Below are 26,473 nucleotides of genomic sequence, written 5' to 3' on the forward strand. Positions count from 1 at the left end.
AAAAATTTTTGCTGCACAAACCAGCACAAATGTAGCACTAACGTTTGACACCAGTTTTGTATGATTCGGTTAATGTGGGGGGGCTGCTTGAACTTTTGAACTTTAATTTTTTGTTCATATATTCAAAACAAAAGCAGCACAAACAAAAATTTGCGCAGCACAAACCAGCACAAACCAGCACAAACGTAGCAGAATTGTTTGGCACCAGTTTTGTTTGATTTGGGCAATGTGGGGGGGCTGGTTGACCTCTGATGACCTCTGGAAACTTTCATAAAATCTCGAAAACGATGGCGGCACAAACAAAAATTTCTGCTGCACAAACGTAGCACAAACATTTGACACCAATTTTGTTTGATTTGAACAAGGTGGGGGGGCCAACTTCACTCAGGTTCTGATGAGTTCTCCAGGTACAGGGCCGGTCTGTAGTCTCTCTATAGACTCTCATAGACGGTCAGTGGCAGGGATGACTCTATGGGCGTCCTCCAGTCACTGACATGTTCCTCCTGGGTTGTGTTTATCAGCGACATGATTTATCTATCTATCTATCTATCTATCTATCTCATATCTATCTATCAAGAAAGGCAGACAACACTCCAATTGTCAGTATGTAAGGTGAGGTTTACCAAGCGTGGCAACGTTTCGTTGTGAATAGACTTTTGTCAAGTATCTATCTATCAAACTCGCTTTCGCTGTTGAGCGCTCCATCTCTGCACATGCACAATAGCTACAACATCAGGAGTGCTGCCATACATGTGCACGTCAGCACTGATGTCAGAGCTACTGCACATGTGCAGAGCTTTGATGGAGCGCTCAACAGCAGGAACAGTGCTTTGAAAATGAGCAGGTAGGGAGGGAGCGTAGAGGCTACTGGGGTGTGGAGTAGCCTTATGGTTAGGTTAGGGTTTCACAGAGAGGTTACTCCACACTCCGGTAATCACTCTTGAAATTTAGTTTAGAAAGTGATATAGGGTTATGTAAAGATGGATTAGGGTTAAGTAGGTTTAAAGGGGTTTTCCCACGAATGAAAGTTGGAACCTAACTTGCTGATCAGTGGGGTCTCAGCGCGCAGATTGCGGAAACGAGGGGTCCGTCTGACCCTTGTAGCTCCATCAGATTAATGGAGCAGACGGCCGCACATGACTGTTCTGCTCCATTAATCTCTATGGTGCTGACAGAAATTGCAGAGTGCCTTGGATAAGCCAGAGGGGCTCTGGCTGATGTCACTGGAGATGTCAAGGAATTAGAAGGACTTCAGAGGAATTAGAAGTTTCTCCCGGGCCACCGGCAAACTTTTGTGAAGATGTCGGATCTTAAGCAGCCGGAGAACTTTCCGTCCATTAGTGACGGAGCTCGTGTTTGCCATTTCCCACACTTGATTATGTTTCTGCTGATTTGTATCTTCTGATGGTAATTGTGCCTCGTCCCATGAATATTTATGGAACAGGTGAACTTCAATTCCGTCCTCTCCATGGTAAAATTATCTAGTAAGTTCTCATCTAATTATTTTTGCGCTTTCCCCATTACTTCCGAACCTTGTCACATCCCATTTAGCAAACACAAAATAGCCGGGAATGAGACTTATCGCCGGCTGCAACTTTTGTGCTATTAATTTGCAGAAAAGAAAATCTTTAGATGGATGTTATCCGAGCCGAAAATGAATTCCCGTGAAAACAAATCAGATCATTGACTTGTTATTTGCCTTGAATTCTGTTCCTTTTTTATTTTTCCATTGTATTCTTGGCGTTGATAATTGATGCAGATGTAACATTATGGTGTGAGCCGCGATTCTACAGGTGAAGTAAAGTGTAACGTGACTGCAGCAAACATTAACCAGACCCAATTCCATGGATTCTAATGGTGTTTATTGTGGGATATGAGGCCTCAGTGTTATCAGATTCCAGAAAATGGCTGCTCCTAGAGATCAGCATACCCAAACTTTAAGATCTGGTTTAGGTGTGTCCCACGCAACCCGGACATGTTGCCGGATTGGTAGCTGTACAGCTGTGCATTGTGGGTACTTAGATGCTAGCCATGGCTGTGATTGGCCAGAGGAGTCCACCTGTCTGGGTCGCGTGGGATGAGTCTGAACACCGGACCCAATTTTCAAGGACATCTACCACCAGAATCAAGAATTGTAAACCAAGCACACTTACATACTGGTGTGTGCCACCTCTGGTAGGTTCTGCTCTTCTTTAGGCTTCTTATGTTCTGTTTTTTAAGAAAAAAAAAGCTTTTAAAATTATGCAAATGAGCCAAAGGGGCACCTGGCTCCATATCCGTTAATAGAGGCTGGAGCCCCTCAGGGTCATTTGCATAATTTTTAAAGCTTTTTTTCTTAAAAAAAAAGAACATAAGAAGCCTAAAGAAGAGAAGAACCTACCAGGGGCTGTGCACAACAGTATGTAAGTGTGCTTGGTTTACAATCCTTGATCCGGGTGGTAGATGCCCTTTAAAGTTGGGGTCTGCTTATCTCTAGCTGCTACATCTGTATAGTAAAAGTGATAAAGACAAAAACAAAGAGAACCCAACATCTTAATTGCAACAATATTCAACTAAGACCTTATTCCTCAGGCACCTTTCCTGTGGGTTTAGGTGCCTGAACCAGGTCTGGACTGCACACAGTAGGATAAGTATTGGGCATTAGAACCTTGTGACTGCAGTTTGGAAGTGAAACCTGTAGTATAAGCAGTCACTTATATAGAGCGCACGTCTACTGTCTAATGGATCATGAATCTGCGCTCTCGCATTAGACCGCTCCGAGTGGCGGCTGCGGCTCTTTTTGCCTCGTAGCCGTCACATAAAAAAATCTATCGCTGATGATTTTCTTGTTACCCTACAAGCTTCACCATGAAAAAATAAGATAAATTAAGTGACATTTCTAAGACAAGACTGTGACAGAGGAAGAAAATCCATAGCAGAGGCGCGAGACGACGGGCGCGATCACTAATGATTAGCATTTGTTTAGGTCAGGAAGTGGCAACAATAAAAATGGCAACAGATGTGAAATGCTGTCACCAGCAGCTGAATTATTCTACCACTACTGCGGCTGAGAGTGACATAGGGGGCGCTCTACACTGCTGCTGAGAATGACATAGGGGGCGCTCTACACTGCTGCTGAGAATGACATAGGGGGCGCTCTACACTGCTGCTGAGAATGACATAGGGGGCGCTCAACACTGCTGCTGAGACTGACATAGGGGGCGCTCTACACTGCTGCTGAGACTGACATAGGGGGCGCTCTACACTGCTGCTGAGACTGACATAGGGGGCGCTCTACACTGCTGCTGAGACTGACATATGGGGGTGCTCTACACTGCTGCTGAGACTGACATAGGGGGCACTACACACTGCTTCTGAGACTGACATAGGGGGTGCTCTACACTGCTGCTGAGACTGACATAGGGGGCGCTCTACACTGCTGCTGAGACTGACATAGGGGGGTGCTCTACACTGCTGCTGAGACTGACATAGGGGGCACTATACACTGCTGCTGAGACTAACATAGGGGGCACTCTATACTGCTGCTGAGACTGACATAGGGGGCGCTCTACACTGCTGCTGAGAATGACATAGGGGGCGCTCTACACTGCTGCTGAGACTGACATAGGGGACACTACACACTGCTTCTGAGACTGAAATAGGGGGCGCTCTACACTGCTGCTGAGACTGACATAGGGGACGCTCTACACTGCTGCTGAGAATGACATAGGGGGCGCTATACACTCTCTCCCCTGACACTGCCTGTCTTTACTATCTGTGTGTGCAGAGTCTTCATTGTATCCTATAAGATGTAGCATCACACTCAGGGTCGGACTGACCCACCGGTGTGCCGCGGAGAGCACTGGTGGGCCCTGACACCTGCTGGCTCTGCCCCCTCACATGCCGTTTCCACCCCTTTATTAGTCCGAACTTCAACTGCCGGCCTGCTGTACACAGCAGCAGAGAAGAAGAGGAATGGAGCTGCTGGGAAACTGGAAAGGTGAGGTAAGTGATGTTTTTTTAAATTTTATAAAGAGGAGAGGGGAGATAAGAGGGGGGGGGGGCACAAAAAAAGGGAAAAAAATAAGAGGGGGCCCAGAAACTGGGGGGGGGGGGCAACAAGCTGGGGGGGGGGGTTTGGAGTTGAGAGTGGGTTAAAAAATGGGGGGGGGGGAGATGAGAGAAGGAGATACCAGGGGCCTCACAATAGGATGGCGAAATAAAAGGAGATAACATTAAGAGGAGAGTGTTGAGAGGGCCATAAATGAGAGGGCTAAAAGGGAGTACAGAAGATCAGGGGGCCCACAATGAAAGGGGGAAATACCAGGGGCAACATTGGGAGGAGGCAGATGAGAGGGGCCAATAAAGAGGGGGTGAAAGGGGCTACAGAACATCAGGGGACCCACAATGAGAGGGGGAGATACCAGGTTATGCACAATAAGAGGGGGCCCCAGTAAATAGCCTGCAGCCCCTGCACCCAGTATATAACCTGTAGCCCTGACCCCAGTATATAGCCAGCTACCTGCCCCCATTATATAGCCAGCCCAGGAATAGAGCTCTTATGTTTTTTAACCCTGGACAATGCCTTTAGTTGATTGCTTACTTTTGATCTGCCTGCAGTGTTATCAGTGGCCTTATCATCTGACTCCAGGAGATAGAAAACTAAAGAAAAATCTCCATTCTCAGAGCTGGTCCTGTCATCATGTAACACGTATGTAATAATACATGGACACCATGTCTCATCATTATCTCCATCGTCCTCTTCCTTTCATGGTAGAAGCTAATAATCCCGTATTACTGATCCTATAATGATGCTCCAGTGGAGATGTAACATGTAGCTGTCCAGCCTTCCCAGGTTCTCAATGACAGGTAAGTGACCGGAGCCGCTGACCTCTCCTTGATGGAGCAGATAAGAGAACGTCCAATTAGAGTGAAGCGGCAGCTGTCATACAGAAGGTCGAAAATAAAACCAGACATGTCTATTATAACAGACATTGGACATATGTGCAGAAACATAAGGAAATTATTGTAGTGGATTATTACATGGACAGTGATTGGAGGCTTTCTGGATCCCGAGGCATAGTGAGGGCTTATGGCCCACCCACATAGACCACCCACAAAGTTTCATACTGCCCTGTAAAGACAGTAGGGGTCCCCAAATCTACACTCTTCACACACGTGTGGCAGATCCCGGCATCAGGGCCCATTCTAGCGCATTTGCTGCCTGAGCCCAAAATTAAAATGCCGCCCCTCCCACTTAATCCATCAGTAGCCTGCCTATTTTCCCCTGCTATATATGTGGCAGGGGAACAGGAACAAATCTGAAAAAACTTTTACAGGTGCCCACATCCTGTTCAGTAAACGTTGAAAACGTTACTAACAATTGTTAACATTTTGACTGGCAGGATCACTGACACTGTGGAGCTCAAAAGATCCGAATCGCGCACTTTCGTTGGGTTTCCCGAATATTTCCGATTTGCGCCGAATACCCCTGGGATTTTGGCACGCGATCGGCGCTACAGAAATCGGGGGTGCGGCCGTCGGAAAACCCGTCGGATTCGGAAAAACTATGTAATTTAAAAAAGAATTAGTGTCGCAAGGTCAGCACTTACATGCACCGGGACGAAGAAGGTGAACTCCGGCGGACCTCGGCGCAGCAGTGACACCTACTGGATATCGGGTGCACGACCTTAGTGTATCCCGGCAGACCCGAATCAGCCACCTACAGTATAAAGTCACTTGGATAACAACACTGTGCTCCTAAATAATATATACCCCTCACAACACAACTGACCACACGCACCCACACGTATAAAACATCCATTCATTAAATACTGTAGTATGGACAGCATCACAACAGACCCCCTTTAATGTATTTAAAGGCTTTAATATACAACCACCCCTCCCCCAATTAAATTATATACAGTTCCTAAATAAAATCTGGCCCCAAATACACAGCCCTCCCAGGTTAGTTATATACCTTGCCCCATATACAGACACCCACTAGTTTTATTAAAATCCAGCTCCTGAATATACCGTAGTCCACCAGCCTGTTGAATTACTATCTGGCCCCAATATATAGCCCACCCCCTCAGTTAAATTATATACAGCCTCCCATATAGTGCCCCCCCCCTAGTTTAATTACTACCTGGTTCCCAAATATGGATTGCCCCAAATCAGTTTTATTATATTCAGAACCCCCTTCCCCCCACGTCAGTTGTATACATCCTCCCAAATAGCCCCCTCCAATTTATTTTATCATATCCAGCACATATATATATATACCCCCATCAAGCTCATTTATATACAGAGCCCCCCCCCCAGAATAAATAGTATTTGTCCCCCATATATACTGCTTATATATTCCCCCAGCAAGCTCATTTATATACAGAGTCCTGTGCACCCATAAATCAGTACAGGGAGGTTATACGGGTCATCTGCACCCACGTATATGAACAGGGGGTCTAACAGAGTTCCATAAACCCACATATCAGAACGGGGGCGGGGGTCATACAGGGTCCTGTACACCCTCATATCAGTACAGTGTAGTTATACTGGGTCCTGTACAACCACATATCAGTACAGGGGGGTCATTTGGGGTCCTCTTCACCCCCATATCAGTATTCTTTTTTTTTATTAGTCCCACTATGGGACATGAACAAGGAATCTTCAGTTTGCTTGTTCATTATAATAACCAGCAGTACTGATGTATTGCAGGGTATTATCACTGTCACCCTAAGCATAGGCTCACACCGAGACTGTAAGATCCTGTCTGTGAGTTCGCACCTCAGGGTTGCCATAGCAGCGATGGGCAACCCCATAAAGCGGCACAGGTACACTAGGGTGTCAGCTTTTAGTTGCAGATGACACCCTGGCTTCCTGATACCGGCTCAGCTCCGGTGATGTATATATCCTTCACTGAGCATCAATAGGTTAACCCCTTATTTAAAAATTCAGAATGCAGTGAAAATGATGAAAAAACCCATTTGCGCCATTTTCTTGTGGGCTTAGATTTTACAGATTTCACTGAACGCCCCAAATCACATGTCTACTCTATTTTTTGGTTCGGTACGATCACGGGGACAACAAATTTGTACAGGTTTTATAATGTTTTCATACATTTAAAAAAATTAAAACCTTCTGTACAAAAAAAAAAAAAAACATTTTGCCATGTTCTGGCACTAATAACTTTTTCATACTTCAGTGCACGGAGCTGTGGGTGGTGTCATTTTTTGTGAATTTTGGTGACGTTTTTAATGCGATCACCTTGAGGACTGTATGACCTTTTGATAACTTTTTATAGAATTTTTTATGTTTTTCAAAATGGCAAAAAAGTGCCATTTTCAACTTTGGGCGCCATTTTCCTTTACGGGGTTAAACGCCAGGAAAAATCGCTAATATATTTTGATAGATCGGATATTTTGGGATGTGATGTTTATGATTCTTACTGTTTATTTGTGATCTAGGGAAAGTGTCAGCTCTCTCCATACACCCTTAGCAGCACGAGGACGATATAGTTCGTCCTCGGTCACGAAGGTGTTAATGAAGTGTTTTGTTTTCATATACTTTGCTTGTTGTGGAAACTACTTTTACTTTATATCAATTGGCAGCCAATCACAGAGCAGCTTTCATTTTAAGAGAGAACTTTTAGGAATGAATGCTGTGCTGTGATTGGTTGCTATGGGTAACCAGCACAGTTATGACCTATGTTAGGCCTCGTTCCTTCAGGGATGTGTGTACACGTGATACCTTGCAGTATGTAAGGGGCAATCACTGGGGCAGATGCATCCATAAGGGCAATTACTGGACTATGTGCCCTCCCTGTGAGATGTGATGTGCACAGACCTTGTATTCACCTGCCCAAGAAACCCCCAAGAAAAATGAATTAAACCAAAGAAGATCCAATAAATAGACAAAAGACAAATAATTGGGAACTAAATAACCAAATATTTATTTATAATCCCATCCCATGGCAGACCCCCGACTCACGAAGAGTCACCCTTCAGCACTCAGGAGAGGAAAAACCCCCTGTGGAGGAAACCTCTAGGGAAGCCATGGCTGAAGGATTGCCCTTCCTCTGGGCTTAGAGGGTCACTGCCAATAAATATCTGTCACCCAGGTAGTCGGGTGTCCAGCGATCCAGGGGTTCACAATCCATACGTCAGGGGTCCAGGCTCCATACGTCCAGGGGTCCAGGATCCATACATCCAGGGGTCCAGGCTCCCTACGTCCAGGGGTCCAGGTCCATACGTCCAGGGTCCACGCGTCCAGGGGTCCAGGCTCCACACGTCCAGGGGTCCACACATCCAGGGGTACATAAATCCACGGTTCTTCACGCCTCGACGTCTCACCACCCAGTGCCTGCCCCTATTGACCGGCACAGATATTTATACTTGAGGCAGGAGGGCGTGGCAGCATGATGTGGCTCCTGATTGGCCACTTCAGGCGGGTGGGGCTGTATGATCTTGCTTCTGATTGGTCAGTTTCAGTGTCTATCTGTCAGAGGTGGGAATTATGACATCAGCGCATCTATGACACAAAATTCCGAAGAATTAACCCTTTAATGTCTGACTAGAGGGGGAATTAAGTTGTCCTTGTCTCTTGTACTGTAGTGTAATATATACATATTTATAAGTGACGGCCTCACAGATCTTTTAATGTTATTTATTGGAGAACACCATAATTCAAGGTTTTTGGGAAAAAAATATTATATGTGTGAATAAAGATTATTATATAATATAAGGCCGCAGATTTATCTGGGACCACATAGAAATTCTCTCTTGTAATTGTGGGGTTTATTTTGGGGGGTTTCTTTCATAAGGATTGAGGTTAGTCCTATGATGAGTTGCGGGGAGGACCACCACCACTGTGGCCAGTGCTATGTGATATTAGGGCTCATGCACGGGGGGACAATGGTAAGGGGAGATGAAGGAACACAACATCAGGGGGAAAGGAGAGGCCACAATATGAAGGGGAGATAAGGGGGCCACAATATGTGGGAGAGATGAGGGGCCACAATAGGAGGAGGAGATGAGGGGCCACAATATAAGGGAGAGATGAGGGTCCACAATAATAGAAAGAGATAAGGGGCCACAATATGAGGGGAGATCAGAGAGGGGGGGTTGGGAGGCGACACAATATGAGGGGTAGATTAGAGGTCACAATATTAGGAGGGGGTGAGGGGCCACAATCTTAGGGGCAGATTAGAGGTCACAATATTAGGGATATATGAGAGGGGCCACTAAGAAATGGCACATGACATTAAGAGGAGCATTACAAATTTGATAGCAGAGAGAAAGAACCTGATAACCCAGCTGGACAATATGGGGGATCCGGCATACATGTGTACAAGAGTCCCTGCAGGACCTTTGAATACCATTGAAGGTCCTAAAAGGGAACCTGTCACCAGTGACTTTGTTTTCACTAAAGACAGGTTGCAGAAGCCCATTACAGCTGGAATGAAAACATGTCTTTCTGCCTTTTCTGTGCATTTGCAATACAATAGTCAACCCCTGGGACTACACAGAGGATTCTGTCAGGGTGCAAGGCAAGTTATAACACACAATTATATTGTAATGCAATCAGACGGCTGAGGGACAAGCAGGACCCATGACAATCTAAATCTACCACTGGAAGATACTGTACTGTCCTCTATCTCTCATGGACACCGTATTGCATCTCCCATTCTCAATGTCCTCCATCTCCAATACCCATCGTTCTCCATTTCCCATACTCACCATCCTCCATCTCTCATACTCACCATCCTCCATCTCTCATACTCACCATCCTCCATCTCTCATACTCACCATCCTCCATCTCTCATACTCACCGTCCTTCATCTTCTGTACTCAATGTCCTCCATCTCTCATACTCACCATCCTCCATCTCCCATACTCATCATCCTCCAACTCCCATACTCACAATCCTCTATCTTTCATACTTACTTCCTCCAATATTCACCGTTCTCCATCTCCTGTACTCACAATCCTCTATCTCTCATACTTACTGTCCTCCATCTCCCATACTCACCATCCTCCATCTCTCATACTCACAATCCTCTATCTCTCATACTTACTGTCCTCCATCTCCTGTACTCAACGTCTTCCATCTCCCATACTAATCATCCTCCATCCCTCATACTCACCATCCTCCATCTCCCATACTCACCATCCTCCATCTCCCATACTCATCATCCTCCAACTCCCATACTCACAATCCTCTATCTTTCATACTTACTGTCCTCCATCTCTCATACTCACCATCCTCCATCTCTCATACTCACCATCCTCCATCTCTCATACTCACCATCCTCCATCTCCCATACTCATCATCCTCCAACTCCCATACTCACAATCCTCTATCTTTCATACTTACTTCCTCCAATATTCACCGTCCTCCATCTCCTGTACTCACAATCCTCTATCTCTCATACTTACTGTCCTCCATCTCCCATACTCACCATCCTCCATCTCTCATACTCACAATCCTCTATCTCTCATACTTACTGTCCTCCATCTCCTGTACTCACCATCCTCCATCTCTCATACTCACAATCCTCTATCTCTCATACTTACTGTCCTCCATCTCCTGTACTCAACGTCTTCCATCTCCCATACTAATCATCCTCCATCCCTCATACTCACCATCCTCCATCTCCCATACTCACCATCCTCCATCTCTCATACTCACCATCCTCCATCTCTCATACTCACCATCCTCCATCTCCCATACTCACCATCCTCCATCTCTCATACTCACCATCCTCCATCTCTCATACTCACCATCCTCCATCTTTCATACTTACTTCCTCCAATATTCACCGTCCTCCATCTCCTGTACTCACAATCCTCTATCTCTCATACTTACTGTCCTCCATCTCCTGTACTCAACGTCTTCCATCTCCCATACTAATCATCCTCCATCTCCCATACTCACCATCCTCCATCTCTCATACTCACCATCCTCCATCTCTCATACTCACCATCCTCCATCTCTCATACTCACCATCCTCCATCTCTCATACTCACCATCCTCCATATCTCATACTCACCATCCTCCATCTCCCATACTAATCATCCTCCATCTCTCATACTCACCATCCTCCATCTCTCATACTCACCATCCTCCATCTCTCATACTCACCATCCTCCATCTCCCATACTCACCATCCTCCATCCCTCATACTCACCATCCTCCATCTCTCATACTCACCATCCTCCATCTCTCATACTCACCATCCTCCATCTCCCATACTCACCATCCTCCATCTCTCATACTCACCATCCTCCATCTCTCATACTCACCATCCTCCATCTCTCATACTCACCATCCTCCATCTCCCATACTCACCGTCGTCCATCTCTAATATTCACTGTCCACCATCTTCCATACTCATCATCCTCTATCTCTCCTTTTCAGAGGTCATAACCCTCTTCTTTCTGATTTTGATCCTAGCCAGATCGGTCCTGGTGGGATTCCCATGCTGTGGGCCAATCACTGGCTTATTTGGTCATGTGCCAGAATTGAGTTGTATCTGCTGGTATTGGGACCATTAGCAGATGTTGACGTCAATGCCAGAGATAGGTGAGTAGTCTACTTTTTAGTTTCGTCATCTGTTAGTTTCCTGATTTCTCCTGAAAATCTCTTTCAACCAGTTTTAAGAGCTTCACACATTTTCCATCCAATTTGCTTAGTCTAACAACATTTCTAAAGCTGTTACCTTCACTACTGACCTCATGAAGGCTTCATGTATAGAGTTTAACTAAGCCTTCACTGTCCATGTGTGAGGAAGAATCCTGTCTCACGTTGTCATGGCCTCCACATCGCATGCAGATGCTTATTCTATAAATATATCATATGTCAGTACAACCTGTGCTCAGCCATAAGCCTTGTACACATTGTCATGTACAACAATGGGAAATCCATACAATGGCGGAGAGGAGGGGGGGGGCTTATGTCAAACCGGCCACGGGCATTGTATCAGTCCATTGTTCCCTGCCAACCATATAACCATATTAACTCGTCTGATATTTATTGTTGAAGGACATTGGAAACTATCTCTGTATGAACTTTGATTAATTTTCTGCCGTATTGTTAGAGCGTGGAGGCTCCACGTTTCGCTTTTGTGTCCTTTGTTCGAGCCCAATCAACGGTGAAAGGCATAACATCAGTGAAACGTTATTGTATGCTGATTGTTATGTCTATTATTGCTATTCATGTTGTTGCTACATATATATTTATAGAAAAAGAAATGTACATATATATGGCACAAACCATGGTCAGGCGTGACACAGTTTTTGGAAGAGAGCCACCATGTTTTACAACCTCTTGACACCCACTCTCTCCCAAAACATTCCCAAGTTCGTGCAAAATCTGAAAGTTCTGTTTGCGTTTGGTTACTGAACCTTAACACTCACCCCCAATTGTAACACCCACGTTTGGTGCTGGCACAAATTTCCCATTGAACTTTTTCGATGTCAAATTGCTGTGCCGGCAATCACCAATTAAGCATGTTACCGATGGGGATGGGGTACTGTGCCAAATGCTGAACCCAAACTTCTGGCTGGTCCCACAATGTGCAGCACAACCCCAAACATTGCAGTACAGGTCCAATCATCACTACATGACACCATTCTGTGCATCATTTTTGACCATATCTGAACCTCTGCTGCAACAAGAATCTCATTTGCATAAAACTAAACCCAAATATTATTTCCAAAATGGCAGATCATTGGGATACAAGAAAGGTAGGTATGGAAGATCTAGAAAGTCCCATGCTAAACACTGGTTATTCACTTGGGGTCATGGGGTTGCTGGAAAACGATCTTCAAGCCCAAAGGGAAAAGTGGGAACAATTCTTCCTAAACTGCAAATATCAGAGCAAAACCCTGGATCAATGGCTTTGCAACTCGCTACATCCTAGAGGTTGATGGAGGTTGGGCACTCAAAACTATCCTATCTATTTGGCCCAAGTCCATCACTGTCACTAACCAACAGTCCTGCCTTTTGCATTGTTGTCCTGGTTCTTCAAACATAATCCTGGAAATTCATCTTGCTTACCTAAGGATAGAGGGAGGCTTGTGTAGATGTGGGCTTGCATTGGTAATTTGGGGGTTGAATTTAAAGGAATTGTATGAAATAAGAAAAACATGACTGCTTTTACTACAAACAGCACCTATTCAGAGGTTGTGTGTGGTATTGCAGGTCTGTCCTATTCACTTAAAGGACATCTGATGATGGTAGATGTTTATACTCACCTCCCCGTAATATCCCGAACAGCAGTAATCTTCTTTTTTCAACATTTAGATGCCAGATTGCAAAAAATAAATCTTTATGACCTATGTAAATAAGCCTGAGGCGTTCTTATTAGCAAATTATGGCTCTGCCGATAAATAATTTATGCCCAACCCCCCCCCCCCCCCCCCGCGCTGATTGTTACGCCCATACAATGCGGAGAGCGTTATGCAAGTTATGCAAAAGTTTATCTGAGAATATATAAACCCTTAAAATACATTAATGTAAAATTTGTGCCTAATATAGGAATGTTATTATGTGGGATACACATGGTCCATGGTCAGTGATGACCTGGTTCTCCTCGGGGGCGGCGGTGAGTGACAGGGTCCGGATGATTTACATTTGTCTCTCTGGACAGACTGAAGGGCATTTTGATGAACAGAAGTAGAAAAATCCTTCCCATAGTGCAAATAAACTAAGACCCAGGTGTATGAGAACTGATGTAATCTGCCTTGGTGCACTTTGCGGCACATTTAATATTCCGGTGCTCAGTCGGACCGTGCAACCCATTCAAAGTCCGATACAAGTGTGTCCCATGCCCCATGTTAAAGGTGCACCAAAAAAAAGTTGGGGCAGTGCAGGGGGCATCAGATTCATGGAGAACTTGCACCAAAAATCCTGAATCTGCCGCCCCCTGCAGACTACACAGGCAACTGCACATAGTACAGACTGCACTGTTCCTAGTAAATGTGCCCCAATATACAACAGTGTCGACGCACTTAGTAAATCCGCTCTGTCTTCAGGATGTGACAAAGTTGCACCTTTAATTTGTTTATTTGCTTTCATTCTACGCTGCGCGGCACAATTCTAGACATAAATGTGGAGCAAACTCTGAATAAGCAGCACCACCGCCCCTTTAGGTGCACAGTTTTCAAAAGTCTCGGACACAGTGAAGCCGCGACACAAAAGTGGCACAAAGACATAATAAATACTTGTGCAAGATCCAGACACTTTTTTTTAGTAAATAATAATAATTCCTTTATTTCTATAGCGCTCACAGATTCTGCAGCCCCTGTTACCATGGGACTCACATTCTTATCAACCTACCACAGTCTTTTTGGAGTGTGCGAGGACCCGGAGGAAACCCACGCAAACACAGAGAAAACAGGTAAACTATTGCCTGTTGATCTGCATGGGACCCAGGACCCCAGTGCTGCAAGACTGTAGTGCTAACCGCTGAGCCACTGTGCTGCACGGCTGTAGTGCTTACTACTGAGCCACCGTGATGCCCTAAGTGCCAACTTGGAGAAAAAACTGGTGCAGACACAATGATATATATATGAGCCAATGGGGCACATTTACTTACCCGGTCCCTGCGCCATCCCCGATCCGGACTGTCCGACGAGCATGAACTCTGCCGGGATTCATGAAGATTGTGCGCCCAATTTCCTGCATGTGTTGCTTCCCCACTCAGGTCCACCGGAGTTCACCTTCCTCTTCCTGGTAAGTGCATGGATTGCGACACAAATTTAAATGTTAAATCCTGTGTGTAGTACGAATCCGTCGGATCGTCCGTAGACCTGCGTCCCGCTTTGTGTTGTGTGAAAGCCGCCGCAATTGCGACACAAAACGATCGCGTGCGACACAACCGCGGTGCGATCCCCGAAAAGTTGGAGAACCCAACGAAAATGCGGCCGCAGGACCCATTAGTAGATAAGCCCCAATGTGTGTGATTTACGCCTCCTCCAGATTTCTCCGCTTATTGAATGTCCCTGATCTGCACATAATGGTGACGTATAATCACCGTACGCTATAGAGCAGGCAGGGGCAGTATTGTAACTCCAACACCTTTAAAACTTTGGTAAAATAATTGCTCACGAAAAATAGTAGCCCTCCTCTCAAGGTTGCCCTTCATCATCACCATCTCACAATTAGCGACAGACGGGGATCGGAGCTGTCACATTAGCGCCTTCCCCGTCCCTCTAGTCGCGTTGCCATTTCATAAAAATCAAGAAATAATAATGAATATTTCCCCATTAGAACAATATCTTATTCTAATCACCGCATCTCTATCATATTCTAATAATGTCAACATTTGACGGCGCCAGGAAGACATCGTTATAGATTGAATAATTGTATCTATGTGAAGATGCGGAGAGGTAATTATTATTCAGTGTTGACATTTTTAACTTGGAGTGAGAACTTCATGTCACCGATTCAGGAAAGCAAACAAGTCCATTTTTATTTCATTTATTTAAGGGATGTTTTGGGTAAAACATGGATTTAGTTTCTCTGATTATGTAGCAAGTAAGTGAAATTTGGTGAATTCAAGCCCTGATGCACTGGGGAGGCCCCTACTTACTGACGGGGGTGAACTTAGACTATAAACCAGGCCCCCACAGCCTGTTATATAATGTATCAGGTCATTGTTTTAGTTATTTTATGGTATTTTTTATTGGCAGGTCCTGCTTTGTAGCATATAACTGCACCCCTGATTATTCCTCCAGCTTGCTTCAGGTGGTGCTGCCTGAGGCAAGATGCTCAACTCGCCTCATGGCTGGTGCACTACTGGCCTCTACTACTCACACTCTAATCATAGTTTTTGAAGTTACATTTTTATCTGTGCAGGGGTTTTCCAGCTTTGATTGCCATTTTATTAGTTTCATATTACAAAGATCCAATATTCAGATGTAAAAGAGTGAGGAGAGGAATTCATGATTCATGAAAGAGTTAAAATACACATTCCCAACTGGGGGGGGGGTTATTTATCATTAGACCAGCTCCTTGGAACAGTTCTATGCCTAATTGCAGTGATTCCACCCTCTAAAAGGGACTTCATACAGGTAATAAATTTCCACTAATACCATCGATGGGACAAGGCAGGGCAAAGTCAGAGACATAGGGCCAGACTGTTCTGCGCTTATGTGTGGTCGTTGCGCCTGAATTCTGGAGCATTATTGCACCAGAATGATCTCAAGCTACAACCATCTGTGATGAGTTGAGTTCCTGACTCTTATTAATCGCTTTACATTTGGTGCAGTTTAGTTTTAATGATAGATTTGAGCTCTTACATGTGCAACGCCCCTGACAACGTATAGGCAAGGGGGTAGTTGTGAATAAGACCCTCTACCTGTCAGAATCAATCTGGTGAGCCTGCGCAACTCCCCCAAGGGATAATGCAGGGAGATCTCAGGTAATCTGCAGCCGTAGCCTCTGCCTGGAAAGGCAATAATTAAATGGGAGTAAGATGTTATCCAATTATGTGGCTGTATTGTAAACTGGAGTGTGATTGGAGAGGGGCTACCACCTGACCAGGGGGAGTATAAAACCCCAGCGCAGGGGGAGCACATGGTCTTAGTCCAGTCTTAGCTGGTCTGTCTTTGTCTAAAGTCTTTTACCTGTTAGCAGTCTGACCTCAGTGTCAGGTCTTGTCTTACCAGAGAGTGACCAGAGAGTTAGAGTGTGGAGCACACCTTCAGTGCTTCCACAGAACCCAATCCCAGGAACTGAGTCAGGAGACTCTAACCCAGAGCTGCAGCTTCCACAGTTTGGACACAGCTCCATCTCAATTATCACAGCCCGCATCTACTACCAGCTACTAACTAACTACCATCTACTAACGTGTGCTTTATTCCTGAGGACCACTCTCCATGACCACTCCAGTACCAGCATCCAGATCTTCTGTTTACCGTTTAGGCCCGTTGCCTGCTACCTGTTGTTCAATAAAGAGCCGTGAGTTGATTTGCACAACGTTGCCTCCGTCTGATCCCTGGATACGGCTGTCTACCAACACGGCTCCCCCATCCATTACCCAGGGACCTATCTTACAGACACTCAGGGGTTGCCCCAGGGAGAACCAGTACATCAGCCTCTCCCTGTATATTTCTTGCACACACCACCTGCTGGAGACCTGCCAGGCTGTAGGACAGCCCTCCGGTCCCCATACCAAGCACCGTGACCTCCTCAGCAGTGGCTTCTCCTGGAGGGGATACCCCAGTGCTGGTCTCCTGCTGCACCCCTGTAATTCTGCACAGTATCCTCCTCAGACACCAGTGTGGTCTTCCTGCTACACTTTGCTGTCCTGTCTGCAGCTCATAGACACTTCTCTTCTATCCTGCTACATGGGGACACTTCTCTGTACTGTTTCTCCCCTCTCACTTCTCTTCATCCTGCTCTGGGCTGCTGCTTTTGCAGATTGTTTTTAAATAGAAGGTCATTAACTGTAAACAGAGGCTGCACTTAGTGTCTGTAGTGTCTGCTGAGCTCTGCTGCTGGGGATGAGCTGCTCTGCACCAGAGCTCAGTGTTGCTTCTCGGTTTATGCCACCTTCAGGCTGGAGTGTTTTTGCGCCTAAATTAACAAGTTGCTAATGATGAATATTATTAGGCACAGCAAAGCATCTGGATTGGTAGGATAAATGAGGAAAACATGGTTTTTTTTGCTGCGCAGCTAGTTTGGTGTTTCCTCACAAAACTGATGCAAAAACAACAGAAAAAACAAGTGCTACATGTGGCCCATAGAACGATATTAGATAGATAGATAATAGTTAGATGGATTTGAGATATATAGATATGAGATAGATTGAAAGATAGATATTAGATAGATAGATATGAGATAGATAGATAGATAGATAGATAGATAGATAGATAGATATGAGATAGATATGAGATAGATAGATAGATATATAGATAGATAGATAGATAGATAGATAGATAGATAGATAGATAGATAGATAGATAGATATGAGATAGATAGGAGATAGATAGATAGATAGATAGATGGATGGATGGATGGATGGATAGATAGATAGATAGATAGATAGATATATAGATAGATATGAGATAGATAGATAGATAAATAGATAGATAGATAGATAGATAGATATGAGATAGATAGATAGATAAATAGATAGATAGATATGAGATAGATAGAAATGAGATAGATAGATATGAGATAGATAGATAGATAGATAGATAGATAGATAGATAGATAGATAGATATGAGATAGATATGAGATAGATAGATAGATAGATAGATAGAAGATAGATAGATAGATAGATAGATATGAGATAGATAGATAGATATGAGATAGATAGATATGAGATAGATAGATAGATAGATAGATAGATATGAGATCGATAGATATGAGATAGATAGAAATGAGATAGATAGATAGGAGATAGATAGATAGATAGATAGATAGATAGATATGAGATAGATAGATAGATATGAGATAGATAGATATGAGATAGATAGATAGATAGATATGAGATAGATAGATATGAGATAGATAGATATGAGATAGATAGATGATAGATTCTGCAGTATATGTCTTATATTATTGTATATGATAAGTTACAATGTTACATTAGATGTATTTCCAGCCGGGGAAGTTGGAATTGGCTTATTTCTGCAGCTCATCTAAGAGCTGTCACTTTAAATAGTATCACTAATGGGGTCTGCCTTGTCGCGGGGACGTCTGCCACAATGTGAGATTTCTTCCTTAGCGATTGTCATCAGGTAAAATATTCTGCACCTCGGGATCGGGGGCGTCATTACTAAATGTGCCAGGCATGTGTTTCCCTGTGTGAATGGGTATGAGCGCTGCCAGGTCACTAATGATGGAGGTTACACAGGTGCAATGTGAAGCCCCTGGGTCCTAGTGAGGGGTCTGTGACCGGGCCCCACATCCTTATTACCATTATGTGGTACAGGGACATGGGAGACCCTGCAGCCTGGATGGAAGCTGTTACTTGGTTACATGGGGCCGAGGTCTTGCTGGATCTCGTTATCATCACAGTCCAATTATTTTCCAGGGCAGGTGTCACTGGCAGAGCCATTCTAACCATCACTTACAGGGTCAAAGTGCAAAAGGCCCTATAAAAGGAATTGCTTTTCAGTCCAAACTTTTTCAAGTTGCGGATAGAGTTGAGTAGAAGGGCAATAACAGTCTGTCCATTCATGTGTTCTGCCTACTCCCATCCTGTATATATGGGCACAGCACAATACTACTACTCCTATTCTGTATACATGAGCACAGTACAGTACTACTACTCCTATCCTGTATATATGAGCACAGCACAGTACTACTACTCCTATCCTGTATAAATGAGCACAGTACAGTACTACTACTCCTATCCTGTATAAATGAGCACAGCACAGTACTACTACTCCTATACTGTATATATGGGCACAGCACAGTACTACTACTCCTGTCCTGTATACATGAGCACAGCACAGTACTACTACTCCTATCCTGTATACATGAGCACAGCACAGTACTACTACTCCTTTCCTGTATACATGGGCACCGCACAGTACTACTACTACTATCCTGTATACATGAGCAGAGCACAGTACTACTACTCCTCTCTTGTATACATGGGCACAACACAGTACTATTACTCCTATTCTGTATACATGAGCACAGTACAGTACTACTACTCCTATTCTGTATACATGAGCACAGTACAGTACTACTACTCCTATCCTGTATATATGAGTACAGCACAGTACTGCTACTCCTATCCTGTATATATGAGTACAGCACAGTACTACTACTCCTATCATGTATATATGGGCACAGCACGGTACTACTACCCCTATCCTGTATATATGACCACAGCACAGTACTACTACTCCTATCCTGTAAACATGGGTACAGCACAATACTACTACTCCTATCCTGTATATATGAGTACAGCACAGTACTACTACTCGTATCCTGCATATATGAGCACAGCACAGTACTACTACTCCTATCCTGTATATATGAGCACATCATTGTACTACTACTCCTATCCTGTATATATGGACACAGCACAGTACTACTACTCCTATCCTGTATATATGGGCACAGCACAGTACTACCACTCCTATCCTGTATAAATGAGCACAGCACAGTACTACTACTCCTATCCTGTATATATGAGCTTATCGTAGTACTACTACTCCTATCCTGTATATATGGATACAACACAGTACTACTACTACCATCCTGTATATATGAGCACAGAGCAGTACTACTACTCCTATCCTGTATATATGGGCACAGCACAGTACTACTACTCCTATCCTGTATATATGGGCACAGCACAGTACTATTACTCCTATGCTGTATATATGAGCACAGCACAGTACTACTACTCCTATCCTGTATATGGGCACAGCACAGTACTACTACTCCTATCCTGTATACATGGGCACAGCACAGTATTACTACTCCTATCCTGTATATATGGGCACAGCACAGTACTACTACTCCTATCCTGTATATATGGGCACAGCACAGTACTACTACTCCTATCCTGTATATATGGGCACAGCACAGTACTACTACTCCTATCCTGTATATATGGGCACAGCACAGTACTACTACTCCTATCCTGTATATATGGATACAGTACTACTATTCCTATCCTGTATATATGGGCACAGCACAGTACTACTACTCCTCCTATCCTGTATATATGGACACAGCACAGTACTACTACTCACATCCTGTAGATATGGACACAGAACCGTACTACTACTCCTGTCATGTATATATAGGCACAGCACAGTACTACTCCTCCTATCCTGTATATATGGACACAGCACAGTACTGCTACTCCTATCCTGTATATATGGACACAGCACAGTACTACTACTCCTATCCTGTATAAATGGACACAGCACAGTACTACTACTCCTATCCTGTATATATGGGCACAGCACAGTTCTACTACTCCTATCCTGTATATATGGGCACAGCACAGTACTTATATATTAGGATAAGGGGGGCACAATAGCTTACAGTCTATGAGGAAGAAAAAGGGGCACAAGAGCTTACAGCCACACAAACACCAATTATAGAACATATATCATCACATCAATCTGGTTATTGAGAGAAGAATTTGGAGGGAGAAGAAATGTGTGACTTGTACCTGTATTGTTAGTGTTCCACATCAAGGGGACACGATAAGGGGAAAATGCGGACTGGAACCAGTGGGCCACAGGATTGGTGTTGTGGGAACGTAAGGAGGAGGTGATTGGTTCCTGATTTTATTGCCTCTTTAAGAACTTTAGGAAGATTACTGCCATGTGGCTATGACCTCAGATGGGGGAGACATTTACCTCCTTCTGAATTTGCCTGACGCAGGGCACATAGTGAAATGCTGGGTGATGTCCCATCACATTGCAGTACCACTACTGTCCACGTATCAGACTGGTGGCGCTGAGCTCTACTTTTTCCAGCCCCTTCTCTCTAAGGCGTCTACATCTTCTACGCCTCCCAATAATATGTACAATAATTGAGTCTAACGATGACAAATCTCGTCCTCCAGAAAAATATGTTGGCTTGTTATTGATGAGAAAGAATTGTTCAATTATTGAAGTATGAAATAAATGGCGCTGCAAAAAGAGAAAGGTCACAGAGATCCAAGACATTAACATAAGATGAATGGAAAGCATAAAAGAAAACTAAGGGGATCAATGAGAACTTCACCGGAGAAAATTATACGGCACAAGGTCTGGAGCTACAGATATCAGAGAACTGAGATGACACAGGGAGAGGAGACACCTGATGAAGAGACAAAATACATCACAAAATAATCCAAAAATGGCTAAATATGTTTAAAAACGAATGTTAAAGGGGTTGTCCACCCATGTTCCGCCCTCCTAGTGAGCTGTGCCCGCAGTGTGGTCAGAGCTGTCAGCCTCCTTCTTATCGGCGCTGCTCCAGGGTATTGTTCTTCCACAGATCAACTACTAATGACCCATATATACAGTTATATACAGTTTTGCTCCACGTCACTTGGGGTTGAGGTTCATGTCAATCCACTAAAAGTAGAAGTTGCTGGAAAGTAAAATTTGGCAAGATATGGTGCTCCAGTTTATTGTTAAGGGTTTAAGCAGGGGTGGTTGTTGAGGCGTGGCCTGTGTGTTCAGGGGTGGAGCAAGTATCAGTTTAACGTTGTCATCTTTATTATCTCAGGTATTAGTCATTTGTAAGAGTCACTCTTCAGTAGAAGTTGCTGGAAAGTAAAATTTGGCTGGAAGTTGATGGAAAGTAAAATTTGGCAAGATATGGTGCTTCAGTTTATTGTTAAGAGTTTAAGCAGGGGTGGTTGTTGAGGCGTGGCCTGTGTGTTCAGATGTGGAGCAAGTATCCATTTAACGTTGTCTATTTTTTATCTCAGGTATTAGTTATTTCTAAGAGTCATTCTTCAGTGGAAGTTGCTGGAAAGTAAAATTTGGCAAGCTATGGTGCTTCAGTTTATTGTTAAGAGTTTAAGCAGGGGCGGTTGTAGAGGCGTAGCCTGTGTGTTCAGGGGTGGAGCAAGTATCGCTTGTCATCTTAACATTGTCATCTTTATTATCTCAGATACTAGTTATTTATAAGAGTCACTCTTCAGTTGTATGAATTATCTATGATAAGATGTCAAACACAATATTTCAAGCAAAACCTGTAACATAAAATCCAAAGTGAGTTTCGGCATAAGCTAAATGCTGCACAGCTTCACACAAAGATTAAGGTTGTAGACAGCAACTCACCATGCTTTGTGGTAGCCCTGGCTGATCACTGTAATACTGATGTAGAAGGAAGCAGAAAGAGCTCCGCCCATAGTGCACATGATGGAACTGGAGGTGAATGAGAAAGGCGTCTGGGCTACAATACAGTATGGACGGCGCTATTTGTTCCTGCACTCTCCAGGTGACTGCAGATAGTGTACAGCGCTACAACCTAATCAACCAGCTATTAATAACGGGTCTCCATGGGTTGTTAAAGTGCCTAGAAAATCCCTTTAAAAGTATGTTCCCTTATAGTCTTCCTGGACAGGAAAAGTTACAATTTTCAAAAATAATAGACATTTTATCATAATAAAGTTACACAGACACAAACTCAAACCTAACCCAGAACCTAAATCTGTTCTCTTGATGTGGAGAAGTCATCATGGTGCTCTGCAGCGCACCCGCAGCCTTACTACCCATCCCTATCACATCCGCCCTGCTGAGCTTTCCCAAGTGTTTATCATAGTGGAAAACAGTAATAAATGCGACGCTGGAATCCTGTAAGGTCCGATGTAATAAAACAAGTGAAAAAGTCTGGAGACAGTGGAAAGATGTAGCTCCTAATGTTTCCCCGATAGTTTTACAGCTCCACCTCTACAGGTCATTGCTTTCAATTTCTAAGCTGGGTGGCATGAAATGAACTCGAAATTGGAGACGGCTCTTAAAAAAATGTATGTGAAAAAAAAGAGGGAAGATAAATAAGACGAGGCGCCGCTGCGGAGAAGGTGTAAAGAGCGCGAGGGGCTGCGCAATAACTCAGCCGCTGGATCATTTACTGGGGTTGTCTGTACAAAAATATTATGTGTATCTATCTCTTTCTAAAATATATCGCACTCTTTACTCTACAGGAATGAAATGACAGATCCGGGTTTATTTGTTTTTAAAATGTCCTGTTCATGTTACTCCCTTTATGTAACTATATATAGACAATACAGTATATCAGAGGCACCGTGAGTATTGCCGTGAGAGCAAAGAACCCGAGAAACGTGGAGTACGTCCATTTATTTCCTTTACATTCAATCCGACAGGGTTGGTTCCAGGTATCAGTGGGCCCCTGGGCGACAGAGCCTCAATGGGCCCCTTTGCAGAAAACTCACAGGGCAGCATTAAAGATTCAGACACTAAAGCTGTCTCCTGTTACCTTAAATATTCCCTAGTTTATCATCCCAAACAGCCCCCTCATGGGTATTTTATATAAAGCCCCCCCCTCGCACCCTATAGATTCAGTAGATGCAGCACCATTACACCCATGGATTTCCTTATGTACAGGCTTATTTGGGACCCCCCAGCAGCTCTGGGCCCTGACACTTGCACAGGCAAGCCCAGTGATGGCGCCAGCCCTGCAATTCAATCCCAGTTTATGGAAAACTTTTGGGGGCTTGGGGCAGACAACAAGTTGAAAAAACATCCTTTTCTCCAAACTCAAAGCCACATGACAAACAGTAGGAGAATGGTGGAATTTATCACAGACATTGGGGCACATTTACTTACCCGGTCTTGTCGCTATTCAGGGGCGTGTTCTCCGATGAGGATTCGGGTCATGCGCCCGATGTCCACCAGGTGTCGCTGCTGCGCCAAGGTCTGCCGGCGTTCACCAGCCTATTCCTGGTGCATGTGAGTGATTAATTTTGCAAAAACAAATCGTCTTTGAAATTCCGCAGTTTTTCTGAATCCGTCGGGTTTTCTGACGGCCACGCCCTCCGATTCTGTCGCGTGAAAGCAGGCGCAAATACACCGAAATCCGATCGTCTGCTCCAAAATCCCAGCGAAATTCGGCGTAAAACTGAAAAATTTGGGCAACCCAACCAAAGTGCGGCCGCAGAGCCCCATTGTCTTCTCCCTCCTTTGACCGCTGTGGGGGACTGCAACCCAGGACCACAAGGTAAAAGTAAGGGAATTGTAATTTTTTAAACTTTGTTCTGTCCCTGTTCTTCTTTACAAGTATTTTCCAGTTTCTTTAAATACCCATTTAAGAAAAGCACTAATCACATGATTAAAAATGTTATAAAACACATCAATACACTTCATGATCCCTCTGTGGTATGAGATGCCCTGTGTTGACAATGTGCTTAGATTATCAGGGTTTGTCTACACTTTTATTTAGCTTCTGAACATTGTACTAGTATCTGACACATAGAAAGAGAGAGATGAGACAGATCAGAGATGAGAGATGACAAGATTCATGAGATAAATATAAGACACAATAACACAATCAGCTATGCTACCTCACCTAGCCAATAAATACACAGTCAGTTCTGCTATGTCTCTCCCTCCCCTGGGATCCAGAGTTTATGTTGTTTGTAGAGCAGCTGCTGTTGTGTCCTCTTCACGCTGCTAGAAGCGTGGCTGAACCAGGAAGTGCCTGTGTGCCTCCCACCCCTCCCCCTTCTCCTTCAATAGAAGAGAAGCAAGAGGGTATTGTCCGACCATAGTCAGAAGATTTAAAGTCGCACCCAGGGACAACCAAAATTGTGTACACCAGCAATGATAGAGACAGGATGGCCTTAGATCTGTGAAATGCTGCATTTTTTAAATTACAGTGAATTAGAAAATGTGTTATTTTCTTGAGTATATTTAAGAAACTTGTCTTCATGGGAATATCCATTTAAGGACCCAGAGTAAAAGGTGCATTTGGACAATATGACGGTGCATTGTTTCAGTCCTTTTGGGACTCAACCAGGTTTTGTATATTTGCCTAAAGAAAGCAGAATAACAAGTGGCGCACAGCAAGGTAGATCAAGAAAAATATAATTTATTAAATAAATTTATTGTTAACACAAAAAATATGACAACGTTACAAACACAAACATATATGCAATGCATGGACCTATCATGGATGGGCTCATGGCCATAACCCACCCAACACGTAGTGGCGACACCTAATTGGGCTCAGGCTCTTGGTGCATTCATTCAGTATTTTCTCACATTCTCATGGACCCATTGCTTTGTGTGCAGTGTTACAGCAGACAGCACAATGCGACAGATATACTGTGGCTTCTGAAAGAGGAGACATGTATATAGCGCTATTTCCACCACTTTGGGTGTGACTGGGTCGGGAGCAGGATGGGCGGGGCGCGAACACCACAATGGGCCGTACCACGAGAAAACTGGTGAAGACTTTAGCTAAAAACTGAGGTTCTTAGAGGCAGAGGAGGAACTTGACTTAATGGGGCACATTTACTTACCCGGTCACTAAGAGTTCTCGAAAGTGCATTGTCCGAGGACAATGCCCTGTGCCGCGATTCACTAAGATTGAGCGCCCGATATCCTGCATGTGTTACTTCCCCCGCTCATGTCCGGCAGAGTTCACCATCTTCTTCCTGGTGGATGTAAGTGCATTGGATGCGACACAATTTGAATATTTAATCCGGCGCTCAATCCAAATCAGTCGGATCGTCCGTCAGCCCGCCCCCCGATCTCATGAAAGTAGGTGCCGCTGCACCACAATCCGATCACGTGCAACACAATTCCCTTCTAAATACCTGTCAGAGCTGCGCAAATGTCATGAAGTCTGACGGAAATGCGATCCGCGGACTCTTAGTAAATAAGCCCCATTATATTTCCCCCAATGTGTTATTATTGCAGTCATCATAGTGATATATGTGCTTAAGATGTTGCACCAGTAGATTTTTGCATATGCTTGTTGTTCACTATGTGCACACATTTATTTGCTGGTCCATTAGGGTTCTAAGTCCAGTGAAGGCTATAA

The sequence above is a fragment of the Engystomops pustulosus genome, chromosome 9 (genome assembly GCF_040894005.1).
Source record: "Engystomops pustulosus chromosome 9, aEngPut4.maternal, whole genome shotgun sequence".
Taxonomy (NCBI): Eukaryota; Metazoa; Chordata; class Amphibia; order Anura; family Leptodactylidae; genus Engystomops; species Engystomops pustulosus.